This window comes from Ochotona princeps, chromosome 1 (genome assembly GCF_030435755.1).
Source record: "Ochotona princeps isolate mOchPri1 chromosome 1, mOchPri1.hap1, whole genome shotgun sequence".
Taxonomy (NCBI): domain Eukaryota; kingdom Metazoa; phylum Chordata; class Mammalia; order Lagomorpha; family Ochotonidae; genus Ochotona; species Ochotona princeps.
Genome location: NC_080832.1, coordinates 41928055 through 41944781, shown reverse-complemented (window position 1 = coordinate 41944781; position 16727 = coordinate 41928055). Strand labels below are relative to the sequence as shown.

The 16727-nt window shown below is 39.7% G+C and overlaps 1 protein-coding gene across 1 annotated transcript in view; it reads right to left on the bottom strand.

Moving 5' to 3' along the window:
* The window catches only part of TBC1D32 (TBC1 domain family member 32), a 192735-nt gene that overhangs the window by 14620 nt on the left and 161388 nt on the right, over window positions 1-16727 (bottom strand). The gene's annotated exons all lie outside the window — the stretch shown is intronic.

Here is a 16727-nt window from a genome sequence, read left to right as displayed (position 1 = left end):
GCTGACTATGAGAACAGTTGCACAACCCAGAAAAAGGCTTATATTGCTTTCAAAGAAAAGCCTGTTTCTGTAACGATATCTTATACCATTAATATTTAAATTTCTTATATATATATTTCTATCCCTATAAACATATATTATATAAATATAAAATATAAAATATATCCTATATATTTGTACATATTATTTATTTAAAAGTAATGTAATGCATTATGAATTTATAACTGTAATTCCTAAGAGTTTTCTGTTTCAATTTTTTAGTTTTAATTGATTACATAATTGAGAGGGATGCATGCCTGTATGAGTCTCCAATTAAGGTGGTGAGGATCCAGGTATGAAGGATAGTGGAAGGAACAAATGTTTCAATTTTTTTCTACTGTGCAAGTAGCGGAAGGGTAGGGAACTACGCCTTACTGTCAGACTACATCAGTATTCATGGATGAGGAAGTTACTTCATGACTACTTAGAAACTTCAATGCAGAAAAGCACGTTCCAACAGTGCTATTGAGCAGTTCTGACAGTTTTGAGACATCGTCTGCTTTATTGCACCAGGGTTGAGAAAATCTTTCCAACGTCTATTGGCTGACCAAGTCCATCTTAGTGAACCCAAAAGCCCAGAAACATGCTGCAAAGCTTAAGCAGGAGAGTTGTCCAACGTGTTCCATTTTCCATTTTCTGATAAGGCACTCCACATTCTCTGCTGGCCTAAAAGAGCTGCTGTCATGTCCCCCATGTGCATCTGGGCATGCTGACCAATGCACAGGCATCAGCAACTGAGGAGGCCCAGTTCTTAGACATGCATTCTAAGGTCAGATCACACATCTTGTAATTTTCCCTGTCACCAGGGTTTGAAACCAGCCACCTAGCTGGGGAGTCCTACAAGAAACCTCACCTGTGGTGACATCAGATTTGACTTGTGTGTGCAAGCTAGTACAGGGTCAGGTTTGGTCTGTCACCTGCACTAGCCAACACACACACCAGTGGATACAGCTGCCTGAACAGCTCTGCTCATAGCCCAATCTCTCATGCAAACTGATGAGTGCTGACCTAGCCCAACTCAGCACACCACAGGCCCCATCCTTAGGCACAGCAGTGGGTGCTGTGGTCTAATAGGAGTGACCAACAGTAACCCTCCAAGGCTAACTCCCAGCCCTAGCTTTTACATCTGCAGGCACATGATATGACCTACCTGGCCAGTCCCACATTCCATCTAGCTCTTGTGCACACCCATTGATGCTGCAGCCAAGATCAGCCAGACAATCCCAATAAGCCCCAAGACCCAGCCCAAAGTATATTGATGGATGCTGTTGCATTGACCAACCAGTCTTGCCCCCAGCACTGGATTTTGTGCTAACCAGCAGGACCTGTAGTCCAGCAGGGGAGCGACCACAGTTTACCTGTCCAGCTCGCTCCCAGCCCAGGATCTTGCAGCTGCCAGAGGGAATTGTAGTTCAGCCTGACATGACTCACATCCAATCCCAGCATTTCATTTGCAAACTGGTGCTGCAACCTGGTCCAGCAGCCCTGTACCCACTCTGGTTCTTGTGTGCATCATTGGGTGTGGCAGCCTAGCCAAGCCTGGCTTGCTTCCAGTCCAGCACACCCTATCCCCAACTCTCACGCTTACCAGTGGAAGCAGAGGCCAGCAATGTAATCCCTTTAGTCCCCTACCAGGCCCACTCCCAGTCCTGAGCATTGCGCATTATAGCAAATAATGTGGCCCAGTCTAAGATGACCTCTTCCTAATCTGAGTATTCACATGTAAGAGCTGCAGTCTAGCTCCACACAGCCTACTTCCAGCCCAAGCTCCTGTCTGTGGATGCATCAACCTAGCCCAAACTGGCCTATCTCCAGCCCACATGTGAACTGGTGAGTGTTGCAGTGCAACCTGCCCTGAGCTATACCCTGTTCTGGCCCTCGCTCATGCCCATGTGTGCTGTACATAGGTCCAGCCGACCCCACCCCCAGACTTAGCCCCCAAAAGGCCAAGGAGTGCTACAGCCTCGCCTAGACTGGTCCATCTCCAGTTCAAGCTATTGTTCTCCCTAGTGGACCCAGCAGGGGATTTCCCCAGTTCCCCTACAAATCCCACTCCCCAGCCCTGGATCTCATTAGTGCCTGCACATACAATGGTCCTGCTTCGCGTGGTCTGTCCTCAGCCATGGCTTTTATATATGTTGGCAGGTGCTGTAGACAGGCCCAGCCTGGCCCTTCCAGGTCCCGATTGCCACAAATGTCAGTTGAGTGCCTGTCAGGTAAGTACCCTGGTGCAGCCTGGTCAGTCTATCACCAGTCCCAGCTCTCCAAGTAAACCAGCAGATTCTGCAGTCCCACAGAAGCAAACTCACAGGCCTTACAGAATCTGTTCCCACATCCAGTTTTCTCAGATTCTGGCAGGTGCCACAGCCCAGCATGACATGGTCTACTCACTGCTCTGACACTCATGGGTAAGTACTATGGCCTACCCAGTCAGGCATGGCCCCTTAGTCCCAGCTTTTGGTGTTCCAGAGGATTGCAGGTGATGATATTCAGCCCAGACCAGGTGTCACATATGGCCAGGTGCTTTGGTCTGACCCATATATGCTCTCCTCTACTAACACACTCCATTTCTCTTTCCTTGTTAACTTGTAAGTACAGTGGCCTGGATAGTGAAAGACTCAAGAAGTCATTGCTCCCATGTCAAACATGTCCTCAGCACTTGCCACTCCTATATATATATATATCCTCAGTCACTGTTCCTCAGGTGATGCAGCCCTCCCCACACCTGGGTCGGGATGGCATGTCTCAGCCTGGTGTTTCCAGCATTCTCTGAAGATCTTCCAAAAAGTAGAACAGGCAACTAAGCAGGCAAATTGGTATAGTTAACACTGATTTATTAGCATTAACCAGGCCCAGAATGCATACCAGCTATTGGCTGACTTTCTCCCAGTAGTCTAGCATTTTGAATCTTGTGCTGCTTCTCAAAGTAGAAAATGAAACCCTGTGTGAAAGACACTCCTCCTACAGTAAAAGGAAAGGTAATGCCCTTATTTTGAAGAATAAGCTGCTGAAACCAAGAGCATACCGTACGGGGGGACTATATGATGGTGGTATAAAGTGAGAACAGGTTTTAATTGACAGAGAATAATTAGCTAGTGAGAAGCAGAGAGGACAGATTCCAGAAAATAGGACAGGATAGGCCAACCACAGAAGGGCACTTGGAGACCAACAAAGAAAGGGAAGCAGTGGAGACAATGCAGTGGTGCTGAAGAGACCAGATACCCCAGCAGCGGTCAAGGTCGATGATGGGTTATCTGTGCTTCACCGGTGACCAGGTGGGAAGGGGAATTCACCAGGAGAGCAGGAGCTGAATTCAGGCAAAGACCCAACCTCATGATCTATTGCATCTGATCATGAGCAGAAAGAACAGCAGACTTCAAGCGGCAGTGCAGAAACAGGGTGGATTTCATCCTGGGCATTACTCAAGCCCAGACTGGGAGAAAGGCTGTGCAGGATCACAGTGGGATTAACAGTAGTGAGCCAAGAGTTGGGGCTATGGGTACCATAGTAGAAGCCAACCACAAAAACACAGACAATGAAAATTGGTGGAGGAAGTGGCATAAGTGATTCCAAATGAAGAACCAGGTATCAAATGCAATCAGTAAAATCAACCTGTAAACCTGTGAGCAAAGCAGCTTAGAAAGCTGCCCTAAGGAGAATTTGCTAACCAGAAGAATAAAGATCAGAAGCAAAACAAGATACAGAGGCACAATGAATATTACTGACGACTCCCCTGCAAAGGAACATAAGATTGACCAATTTCAGAGTTCACTGAAGAATTCATTGAGAAAATGGAGGATAAAGAATAAAACAAAACATGTTATAAAGTTTCTTATCAACAAAGAGAACATAAACAAGTTCAAACAATTTAAGGAACATGTATATAAAAAATAGTAGCGAAAGAATCAAATGAAAGCTGATATGTTATAAAATAAGCATACAGGGGAGCAAATTAAAAATTCGGTGGAAAGCTTAAATAACAGAATGAGTGAGGCAGAAGAAAGAATCGCATAATTAAAGGTACTTGTCACAATGGGGAAACAATTAAAACCTGGAGGAGGAATGGAGTAAAGCACATAAAGTATTCAAGAATTAAGAGACACTACTAAAAGGTCAAATATAAGCATTATAGGAGTTATAGTTAACAAATGAAAACTACTCTAATATGAAGAAAGAATTGGGAAACAACATACAGGAGGAACACAGAACCCACAAGAGGATTGACCAAAAGTGATCTTCACCACAATACATGATAATCAAGCTCTCTTCAATCGAACATAAGGCAAAGACCCTTAAATGTGCATGTGAAAAAAAAAATCCATTAACATATGGAGGAGCCCCAATCAGACTCACAGGAGACCTCTTACAGGAAACTCTGTAGAGTGACATATTCCAGATTTTAAAGGGAAACAAATCATCAGCTCAGAATAATGTATACCCAACAAAGCTTTCCTTTGTCTTTGAAAATGAAAAAAAAACTTCCACAGTAAAGGAAAGCTCAAAGAATTCACCTCTTCCAGACCTGCCCCATAAGTGACACTTAAAGATGTTCTTGTAACACAGAAAATGAATAGCACCTACGAAAACCAGAGGCAAACATGGAGAGCAACCCAGTAGAATGACAACAGAAGACTAAATCAAATAATGAACAACTCATTGTTACTATAAATATTAACGCTAAATGTAAAGGGCTTAAATTCAATTAAAACTCACAGATTAGCAGGCTGGATCAAAACACCAAATCCACTGATCTGTTGCATAGAGTACACACACCTCAATAACAACGATATGCTGAAACTGAAAGTGAAATGATGGAAAAAGAAATTCCATGCTAATTAATATAAATGAAAATGAGCTAGTGCAGCCATTCCTGTATCAGATAATTTAGATGTTAATGTGAAAAACATTGAAAGAGAAGGATACTACACAATGATCAAAGAATCCATTCAGCAAGAAGAAATCTCCATAATAAATGCATATGCATCATGCCAGGGCACCAAACTAACATGAAACAGATATTAATTGATATAAGGTGACAAATAGACTACAACACAATAGTAGTGGGGGAACTTAATAACCCATTAGCATCAATGGACAGATTGATTGGACAGAAATTCAGCAACGAAACATCAGACACTATAGCAAGTGGACTTAACTGATATTTTTAGGACCTCACATACTACAGAGAATACACATTTTGTTTTAAATCAGTAAACTGAACTTTCTCCAGAATTGACCATGTTATAGGCCATGAAACAAGCATTAGCAAATTTTTAAAAAACTCAAAATTATACCATGCATCTTCTCACACAATCATGGAGTGAGCCTGGGGAACAATAGGTCAAAATACCCCAAAGGACATGTAAATACCTGGAGACTGAATAATATAATACTAAATGTGTTACAGAGGAAATCAAATGGAAATAAATAAATTACAAAAAAATGAAGACATCAACACAACATATCAAAACTTACAGGACATGATTAAGGTGGTGCTAAGAGGGTAGCTCATCTCAAGCAATGCCTATTTCAAGAAATTAGAAAACCATCAAGTAAATGAGCTTACCATGTATTTGAAGGACCTACAAAAACAACAGCAATGTAATCCCAAGCTTAGCAGGAAAAAAAAATAATCAAAATAAGGGAGTAAATAAACCAAATAGAGACATAAAGAACAATACATGAGATAAATGAATCAAAGAACTGGTTTTTGGAGAAAATAAAAAAAAATAGACTCCCACTAGCTCAAATAATCAAAAAAGGAGGGAGAAGATACTGATCAATAGCATCAGAGACAAAAAAATGAAAAATAACAACAGATACCTCAGACATACATAGAATTATTAGCAACTGTTACAAGCAACTGTATGCCAACAAATCAGAAGATCTAGAAAAAACAGATGGGTTTTGGATACATGCAATCTAGGAAAATTAAATCATGACACAATTAATAATTTAAATAGATCTATAACAAGGACTGAGATTGAATCAGTAATTAAATCCCCCCCAACCAAGAAAAGCCCTGGACCAGATGGCTTCACTGCAGAATTTTACCAAATGTTTCAAGAAGAATTTAATCAAACCCTCCACAAGCTGTCCCAAACAACAGAAAGGAAGATAATCCTTCCAAACTCTTTCTATGAAGCCAATATCACCTTACTACCAAAGCCAGATAGAGACACAGATGAAAAGATCCTCAGCAAAGCACTAGCCCACAGGATCCAACAAAATATCAAGTATATCATTCACTTGGACCAGGTGGGCTTTACCCCTGACATGCATGGATGGCTTAACAAATGTAGTTCAACAAATGTGATTGATCATATCAACAAATACAAAAACTAAAAACCGTATGATCATCTCAATAGTTGCGGAGAATGAATTTGATAAAATCCAAAACCACTTCATGCAAAAAACCTTAAGCAAGATAGGCACAGAAGCAACATTCTACAACACAATCAAAGCAAATACAAAAAACACAATCAAGCCATCACACTAAATGGGGAAAGGCTCAAAGTTTTCCCATTAAAACATAAAATTCAACAATGTTGTCCACTTTCACCACTGCTATTCAATGTAGTATTGGAAGTTCCTGCAAAAACTATGGGTCAAGCAAAACAAATTAAAGGAATTTAAACTGGAACTGAGGAATTAAAATTCTCCCTGTTTGAGGTTGTGGTTGAGAACCTGCATTTTCCTATTAACATATTGATTAATCAATACCATGTCAATTAATGCCATAATGTTGTAATTGGTTGTAAATATTATGTTGGGGCTTTTAATTGCTTGGGATGATACTCTTCTGGCTCTACCTTCAGACCAGAGATGGTCTCACCAAGAAACTATTGAACTTACCAGGACAATAGGATGCTGGACTGTATGCTTGGTAAATACCTCAATGAAAGAATCTCAACTGAATTTGAACTGTGGAAATGCAATAAGGTAGAGCAATCCACCATGGGGGGGGGGTTTGGGGAGGGATGGGGGGAATCCCAGTGCATATAAAAATGTGCCACATAATGCAATGTAATTAATAAAAAAATAAATAAAATATGAAAAAATTCTCCCTGTTTGAAGATGACATGATTTTCTACAGAGTATAACCAAGTGATTCAATTAAGACATCAATGAAACTCATAACAGATTTTGGCAGGGTGGCAGGACCCAAAATTAATGAACATAAATTGATGGCACTAGTATACACAAATAATTCTATGGCTGAAAAAGAAATTGTAAGTACAGTCCCCTTTAAAATAGGGGAGAAGAATCTCAAATACCTTGGAATTAGCCTAATCAAAGATGTGGAAGACCTCTATAATGGAAATTACCAAACACTAAATAAATAGAAGAAGACATTAGATGATGGAGAAACTATGTTCCTGGATTAGAAGGATCAACATCATCTAAATGTCTATATTACCGAAAAGAATTTTCAGATTCCACACTATTCCTGTCAAAATCCCAACAGCTCACCTGAAAACACAAAAGACCACAAAAAGCCAAAGCTATCCTGAAGAGTAAAAATAAAGCTTAAAGAATAACAATACCAGCCCTAAAGACATACTAAAACAGTGGCCATCAAAACAGTCTGGCAATGGTACAGAAAGAAGGAAGATCAATGGAGCAAAATAGCTACCCTAGAAGGGAACCCACAAATGTACCATCAATCAATCCTCGACAAGAGAACTGAAAACAATCCAGGGAAAAAGTCTGGGCTCTTCAACAAATGCTGCTGGGACAACTGGATAGCAGCCTGCAGAACTAAGAAGCAAGACCCACTTCCCATCACCTTATACAAAAATCAGCTCTAAGTGAATCAAGGACCTAAATCTACACCCAGAAACCATAAAAGTATTACAGAAAAACATAGGAAACTCTCTCCAACATATAGGAATTGGGAAAGACTTCTTAGAAAAGTCACCCACAGTACAGGCAGTCAAAGCCAAAATAAACAAATGGGACAACATCAAGCTGAGAAGCTTCTGTTAAGCAAAGAAAATGATCTTAAAAATGAAGAAGAAACCAACAGAGTGGGAGAAAATCTCTGCACACCACACAACCAATAGGGGAATAATATCCAGGATTTACAAACAACTGAAGAAACTCAACAAAAGCAAAAGAAACAACTATGTGAAGAAATGAACAAAAGGAAATGACATACAAACAGCTAACAGGAATATGAAAAGATGCTCACACTCCCTTACAGTCATGGAAACACAAATGAAAACAACATGAGGCTCCAACTAACTCCTGTGAGACTGGCCTATATTCAGAACTCTACTAACAACATCTGCTGCCTGAATGTGGGGAGAAAGGTACCGTCCTTCAGTTGGTTGGAGTGTCGGCTAGTACTACCACTATGGAAGCGTGAAGCGAACAAAAACTGACCTGCCATATGAACCAGCTATCTCACATCTGGGAAAATATCTAAAGAAAATAAAATCTGCACATCAGAAAGGGATCTGCAACCCAATGTTAACAGCAGCACAATCTACAATAGCAAATACATGGAAACAACCCAGTTGCCTATCAAAGAGGGATTTAAAAAAAAAGTGCTAGAACTATTCCATAGAATACTATTCAGCCATGAAAAATTCTATCATTTGCAACCAAATGTTCCCAACTAGAAACCATTATGCTCAGTGGCATTGTAAATCTCCATTTTTCTTACTGTTGTTGATTCTGTTTAAGGCTTTTCATTTAAGGGAATTACAGTAACTGTGTAACAGAGACTTTCATACAGAGATATAAAGATACAATGCAGTATGCATCTCTATTTCCAAATCAAAGATGGACTCCCAATGAAACTGCTAAATATATCTTGAAAATAGAATGCTAGACTTTCTGCCATATGCAACACCTACAATGTCAACACATACTTAAAAAGCAGAATGAGGGAATTCTGACTGTTTATGAATGACTACAGCATTGAAATTATATAGGAGAAATCAGTGTGGGGAATGGGGAAAGGCAAATCCCAGAGCCTATGCAAGTATATCATAAAGTAAAAAAGCAAATAAATTTAACAAAATAAACTAGAAGAGACAGCACCACGGAGTGTAAAAAAAAGAGCACTATATAGAGATCTTGTCAGAATAACTTCTATTTTTTTAAAGATTTATTTTTATTGCAAAGTCAGATATACAGACAGAAGGAGAGATGTAAGGAAAATCTTCCATCCATTAATTCTCTCCCCAAGTGATCAAAACAGCCGGAGCTGAGCTGATCCAAAGCCAGAAGCCAGGAGCTTCTTCCGGGTCTCCCACATGGAAGCAGGGTCCCAAGGCTTTGGGCTGTCCTCCACTGCTTTCTCAGGCCACAGGCAGGGAGCAGGAAGGGAAGTGGGGCTACAGGGATTAGAACCAGAGCCCGTATGGGATCCTGACATAAACAAAGTAAGGACTTCAGCTGCTAGGCTACTGCGTTGGGCCACAGAATAACTTCTTTTAATCCTTCCTTTTTAACATAGTCAAATTGTCACAATATACTATTTTTTTCAATCCAATATATTAGTAGTGGCTGCTTCCTTCAGTTGTTATTTACAATTAGCACTCATATCCTACATACAAGTTTTATTATACTTTTTCCTATTAAACTACGTTAGATCTGTGGATCAATGCAACAGTGGCACTCAAACAGAATAAAAGCAGGACCGTTTTTTTCCATCTCTACACTGAAATAAAGAATGGTGATGAAGAGGATCTGTAAAGTGTATTTTTTCTAATTTTTCAATAACCTATAGAACAAAACTTTCTATTGATTATTTAGGTATAAAACCAATTGTTCTCACAAAATTTTTTACAAATCAATGACTAATACATCAAAGAAATAGCTGTTATTAAAAAAAAAGAAACATAAGGCTGGTGGAGTGGGTAAAGCCATAGTCTGCAGCACCAGCATCCCATAACGGTATAGGTTTCTCTATTAAGATCCACTTCCTGTATAATTTCGTCGAGCACCATTTGCATTTCTGACTCTCTTTCCGCTCCTTCAGGAAGGCAATCAAGACCAGAATAAACAATTGGGACCTCATCAAACTAAGAAGCTTCTGCACAGCAAGGGAAATAATCAACAAAATAAAAAAGCAACCCACAGAATGGGAGAAGATCTTCGCACATGACATAGGTGATAGAGGGCTAATCTCCAGAACATACAAAGAGCTACAAAACAACCAAAATGTCAAAACAAACAAGCCACTCAAAAAATGGGCACGGGAAATGGGCAGACACGTCACAAAGGAACAAACCCAAATGGCAAATAAACATATGAAAAAATGCTCAAGTTCCCTGGCAATAAGGGAAATCCAAATTAAAACATCAATGAGGTACCACCTAACACCATTAAGATCGGCCCACATGAATAAAAGCACCAACAACACTTGTTGGCGAGGTTGCGGGGATAAGGGAACCCTACTCCACTGCTGGTGGGGCTGCAGGCTGGTACAGCCTCTATGGAAATCAGTATGGAGAACATTCAAACAACTCAAAATCAATATACCGTATGATCCAGCAATAGCACTCCTAGGAATATATCCAGAACACTTGTTTTATGAGAAACCAACATGCACTCCTATGTTCATAGCAGCACAATCAGTAATTGCAAAAACATGGAAGCAGCCAAAATGCCCATCAGCAGAGGATTGGATAAGAAAGCTATGGTTCATCTACTCCATGGAATACTACTCAGCTATTAAAAAAAAAACAAAATGCAGTTCTTTGTGGCCAAATGGGAAACCATAATGCTAAGGGAAATGAGTGAATCCCAAAAGGTTAAATACCACATGTTTGCCTTAATTTAAGATGATATGATGTTATGTATAACATGTTCTGTTATGTATGTTATATGTTGTGTATAAACTAAAATTAAAATGTCAATGAGGTGGTCACAGAAGGTGGTGAAGAACTCGCATTTATTTTTAACATATTGGTTACTCATTACTATGTCAATTAATTCCATTATGATGTAAATTTTTGCTGATGGTATGTTGGAGCTTTTAATTGATCGGGATGATACTCTGCTGGCTCTGCCTTCAGACCAGAGAGGGTATACCTAAGAAGCCGTTGAACTTGACTGGACAATAAGATGCTGGACTCTGTTTGGTATCTGCTTGCAATGGGGGAATCTCAACTGAACTTGAACTGTGGTTATGCAACAAGGTGGAGGAATCCAGCATGGGGGGAGGGCTTGAGGAGGGGTGGGGAGAATCCAAGTACCTATGAAACTGTGTCACATAATACAATGTGATTAATGAATAAAAAAATAAATTAAAAAAAAAAAAGATCCACTTCCCTGTTAATGTGTCTGAGAAAGCAGTACAGAATGACCCAAATACTTGGATCTCTGCACACACAAAGAAGATGCCCAGGAGGTTTCTGGTTCCTGGCTTTGGCAAGGTCTGGCCTGGCCATTGCATCCACTTTCTCTTTCTTTTCCTCTCTCCCTCCCTTCCTCTCTGTAACTCTTTAAAATAAATAAACAAATAAATATTCTTTAAAGAATACCCACATAATTACTCAAGGAAGAAAAAATAAGCAAAAGCATTGTATTCTAGAAAAATCCAGGAATGACTAAGAGACATATGGATTTATATTTGTTCTTTAAAGGGATTTCTGGGAAACAAAAGAACAAGAGCTTTTTGTTACTATAGGACCAAAAGTTTGACTGCCTCTATCCTAAAGGAATGGTATGGGAATGCTAACACTATAAAATATATTCACCTAAAGTCTACTTTAGGCTGGTGTTTATCTTACCCATGTAAGATTTCAATAAAATTATTGGGCCTGGAATAGTAGCCTAGCAGCTGAAGTCCTTGCCTTTTATGTGCCAGGATCCCATATGGGCAACAGTTTTAATCCCATCAGCCCCACTTCCCATCCAGCTCCCTGTTTGTGGCCTGGGAAAGCAGTCGAGGATGGCCCAAAACTTGGGACCCTGCACCAACGTGGGAGACCTGGAAGAGGCTCTGGGCTCCTAGCTTTGGACTGGCTCAGCTCCAGCCACTGCAGCCACTTGGGGAGTGAATCAACAGATGGAAGATGTTTCTTTCTGTCTTTCCTCCTCTATCCCTGAGTTGCAAGAAAAAAATTTTAAAAATCTTTAAAAAAATTCTTGTTTTCTTAAAATGAAACACAAAATGTAATGCAGAAATTTCAAATTTTTATGGTTGTAAAAAATTTAATAATCTTCCGGAATAATGAAATTATACTGTTTTTCCAGTCAATGTGTATAAAAATCCATTCTGTAACTCTTTTTGGGGTTTCCATGTGGTTATAATAATCAGTATCACCTCCGTGATGACACAAGCGTCATGCAAAATACACATATTTGTGTTGATGTATAATGGCCCTTCTCAATCATCAGTGGATACAGTGCAAGACTACCAAGAGTTTACTGAAATTATGCATAATTTTGATATCCTGCAGTAATTTAACATACTGTTTCTTAATATCAACCACAAAGCTACAAAGACATTATACAAATAGACTTTATCAAGGACAAAAACTAGAATATTAAAAACTGACTGAATCAGAGAAAATGATCTTTTGCGCTAAAAAATATTTAAACCTTTAAATTTAGACTCAAGAAACATCAATAGAACTGACAATTGTATTGAAAGTGATATTATTCCATACAAAACAGTTTTTAATGCCAATTCTATCTCAGTAAGATACAGGTAAAGACATTCCAAAAGCACTGAAACTGAGTTTAGAATATCAATGGTACTTACGTTCTAGCTGATAAGAATCAGAAGTGGCACAGGATTGCAAAGGTAATCAGAGGGTATTTTTTTCCTTCTCTGTATTTATTTCTTTCATTATCTTTCTGCTCTATCCAAGTGTCTTTTACTTTCCATCAGAGAACATTAGTACCTTTTTCAGTTCAGGAACATTCATATAACTTGTAAACAATTATCCAGTTACTTATAAATGTCTTCCTTTTTCTTCTTTTTTTCTTCCCTTTTTAAAAAATTTTGCTATATCTTCATTATATTCCTTAATTGATATTTAATAGAAAAATAAGGACATCTAAAGCTCAAAACGGCAAACAAGCACAATTCCTGGCAACACTGGGAAATTTTAGCCTCTGTATCAATAAAAAAGCCCACATTACTCTCCCCCTCTCTAACTCAGTCTCGCCCTCTGATGGAAGTGTGGGCAGCAGCTGGCTTGCAGCTGCCATCCCAGGAGGCCTGACATCATTCACTTGCTATTCCTGAACAAGAATTGATGAATACATGTAGACTGTACCCTTACCTTCTGGATGACAACAGTTAAGTGTAAGAACAGTTCATTAACATTTTGTAAATAATTAACATTACACTTAAAAGCACCTATAGAAGTTCAAAAAAAAAAAAAAACAAGAAAATAAAAGATTCACAGTGCACCGTAACTTGGAACCAAAGAACACATAAAGCATGAACCCAACACACAAACGATGCCAGCCCAGCCGCTCCACTGGCCCCGCAGCCTCCCTCGCCTGTATCTATCCGTCCTCTCTCACATTGTATCTTATTCTCAGGGAAGGAAGACAAGATGCCATACTTACAAACAGTCCTGGAGCAGCAGATACATATGACTAAATGTATTAGCACACATGTAAGTCAAGGACCCAGATGAATACCTGAACTAGATTTGAGGCAACAAACAAATGCCAACTGGAAATAGGCTCAAAGTCTCTTGGTTTTATGTCCTATATGCTGTCTGGTTAGTTTTCTCTAGTCATTACTGAGTTTTTGAACTTGCATTTCTCTCTTTATATGTTTCTCCAGCTCCACCGGTCAGCCCTGATTAAGAATGCAGAAATGCTTCATGACAAAATTTTGAGAAACATAGAATTTTATTTATGTGTCATCCTTATTATTCCATTTATTCATGACATCAGCAGTTTACAGTCACTATCTACACACATGCACACAAACACACACATACACACACACACTCCAGCAACTTCATTCTCCCTTAGCCTCATTTTTCTTTCTCAAAAGACCTTTTCTGGAATGTCATCACTGGCTTCTTTCTGGTCCTCCACACTTACTGTCCATGAAGTTATGAGGAATGACTGATGGGTGATTCCGACAGATACACTTTCAACCTAGTCCACTGTTAGCTTACTTTGTCACATTTTCAAAAACCAACCCTCAGAAGAGAACATTGGTTGTGTATCTTTCTCAACGGCCAAAAGGATTTTCTCAGCTTAGGGCAGACACTTGAGAGATGAGATGGTAGGTCCAAGCAGCAGTTGAATACTAACACTGATATTTTAAAATCTTTTCACCTCTACCATCTATTTCTCTGTTCAACTCAGATTTAGAGCAGGAAATAAGGGATTTTTTTTATTTTCCCTTGAAACCAGGTATCATAAAGAATACATGTTTTTCAGTTAGCATTATATCAAATCATTAAGTATTTATAAATTTGAAAAATGCCTATTTTAAGACTCAATAATGGCTGAGTAAAGCAAACCAGAGGCATATAAAGAAAAATAATAAAAACAAAAATACATGAAAACTCTTTTGAGACATTAGCCAATGGAAACTGCAGGACTGTAAAATCTCAGAAAAAGGAAAACCAACGATTGAATGATCTACAATGGCCCTGTTTTCTTCTGGGAGGCACTTGAAAAATCCCTAAGCAGGAAGGGAGAATGCTGGGAAGATCTTTCTGAGATGAACAGAGAGAAGTCAAACTGCAGAAAATTGAAACGATTAAAATGTGTGGAACACAGTACCAGAAAGAAAGAATTCCAGAAAACTATATTTGTAAAGATAGCAGCTGAATAATTAGCACTGCTTGTCAAAGCGTGAAACTCCACAAGGTTGAGCAAGGAACGACTAAGTCACACGCAGCATAATTAGTACAGCAGGCTAGGAGATGCCCAAGTCCCAAACAATGGAAAATACTAGTCAACAATCTTGGTATTTCATAAGATTGCAAGAAAGTACATTAAATTAGTTATAAGTAGAGGAAACTCTACTAATAAAAAAATCATTTAAAGATTATTCACAAGTAACTTTGTTGCCAAAAACAAAACAAACCAAAAACCCAATACTCTTTTTGAAAAAAAAATTATTTTTTCTTATTTTTATTTTTTTTTTTGATGGTTTTTACATAGTTGATGAGGGTTTAAGAGACAAAGGCTACAGGCAAGTGGGGGAGATCACCATTTCCACATTCTCTTTTTTTCCTTCCTGTATCGGGGTAAGAGGGGAGATCGAGAGAAGCCACACCCAGCCTCCAAAACACATCTGCACCCTGGGTCCAGTCACCCAACACCATGTCAGGTTCCCTGATGTGGGGCATGCTTTGAAGGTTGTGCTGAAGAGGTTTTGATAGTTCAACAGGTCTGAATTACTGCTGATCTCGCCACTCAAAGCACAATGAAATCTCTCCAGAATCCACTGGCTGATATAGTCCACCTTAGAGTCTCTGCCCAGACATCCACTGCCAACACTTGGCAGGGTTAGCTGATCAATGTGCTCTGTCCTTTGTCTTCTGTTGTGATACCAGGTGTCCTCTGCAGGCTCCAGTGTACTGCCATGTGCACCTGGATATGCTATCCAGTGCTCCATCTAAGCCACTGAGGAGACCCAGCTCTTTGACACAAGCACTCCATGATCAGACCATGGAACCTGCATTTCTCCTCATGGGTGGGGTTCTGAGTTCAGCAATTCAGATGGGGGAATCCCCAAAGAAACTTTATCTGAGGTGATTCCAGAGTTGATTCTTACATGTGCCTACCAATATAGGGTCCGACAGTCTGTCACCCCAGTCAGCTTATGCATGCACTGGTAGTTGCAATTACGGGGGCAGTTTGCCTCCAGTGCTGCCTTCTACACAAACTAATGGGTGTTACAGCCCAGCCTAATCCTGCTCACCACACACTCAGCCTTCATGTACGCCAGTGGGAGCAGCCACCCAGCTGGAGCAACCCGCAATAACTCCCACCAGGCCTGCACCCTGCCCTGGTTGCTGTGCTTGCCGGAGTGTACAGCACACTGTTCTAGTCTGTCCAACAACCCATTTGGCTCTCATGCATGCCAATGGGCACTAAAGTCAAGTTCAACTCAACCAGCCCCACTATCCAGTCCACACATGTGATGGCGGTGTCACTCTCTGTCTAGCCATGCCTGCCTTAATCTGGTTCTCATGAAAGCTCACTACACTTACATACAACATAATAGAGAACATTAAATTAACACTACTTTTTCAAAGACAAAAGAAGGCTTTGCTGGATATGTTATCCTGGGCCGACAATTTTTTTCTTTTAGAATCCGGAATATGTCACTCCATTCTCTTCTTGCCTGTAGAGTTTCCTGTGAGAGATCTCCTGTAAGCTTAATTGGCTTTCCTTTATATGTCAATTGATTTTTTCACGTGCACATTTAAGGATCTTTTCCTTATGTTCAATTGAAGAGAGCTTGATGATCATGTGTTGTGGTGAAGATCGCTTTTGGTCAAGCCTGTTTGAAAATGAAATAAAATTCTTCCACAGTAAAGAAAAGCTAAAAGAATTTGCCTGCCCTACAAATGATACTTCAAGATGTTCTCTTGGCAGAAAAGAGGAATAGCACCTACCAAAACCAAAGGTAAACGGGAAGAACATCCCAGTAAAATGACAACAGAAGACTAAACCAATGAACAACCCATTGCTAAAATGACAGGACCAACGTAACACCCATGTATATTAAA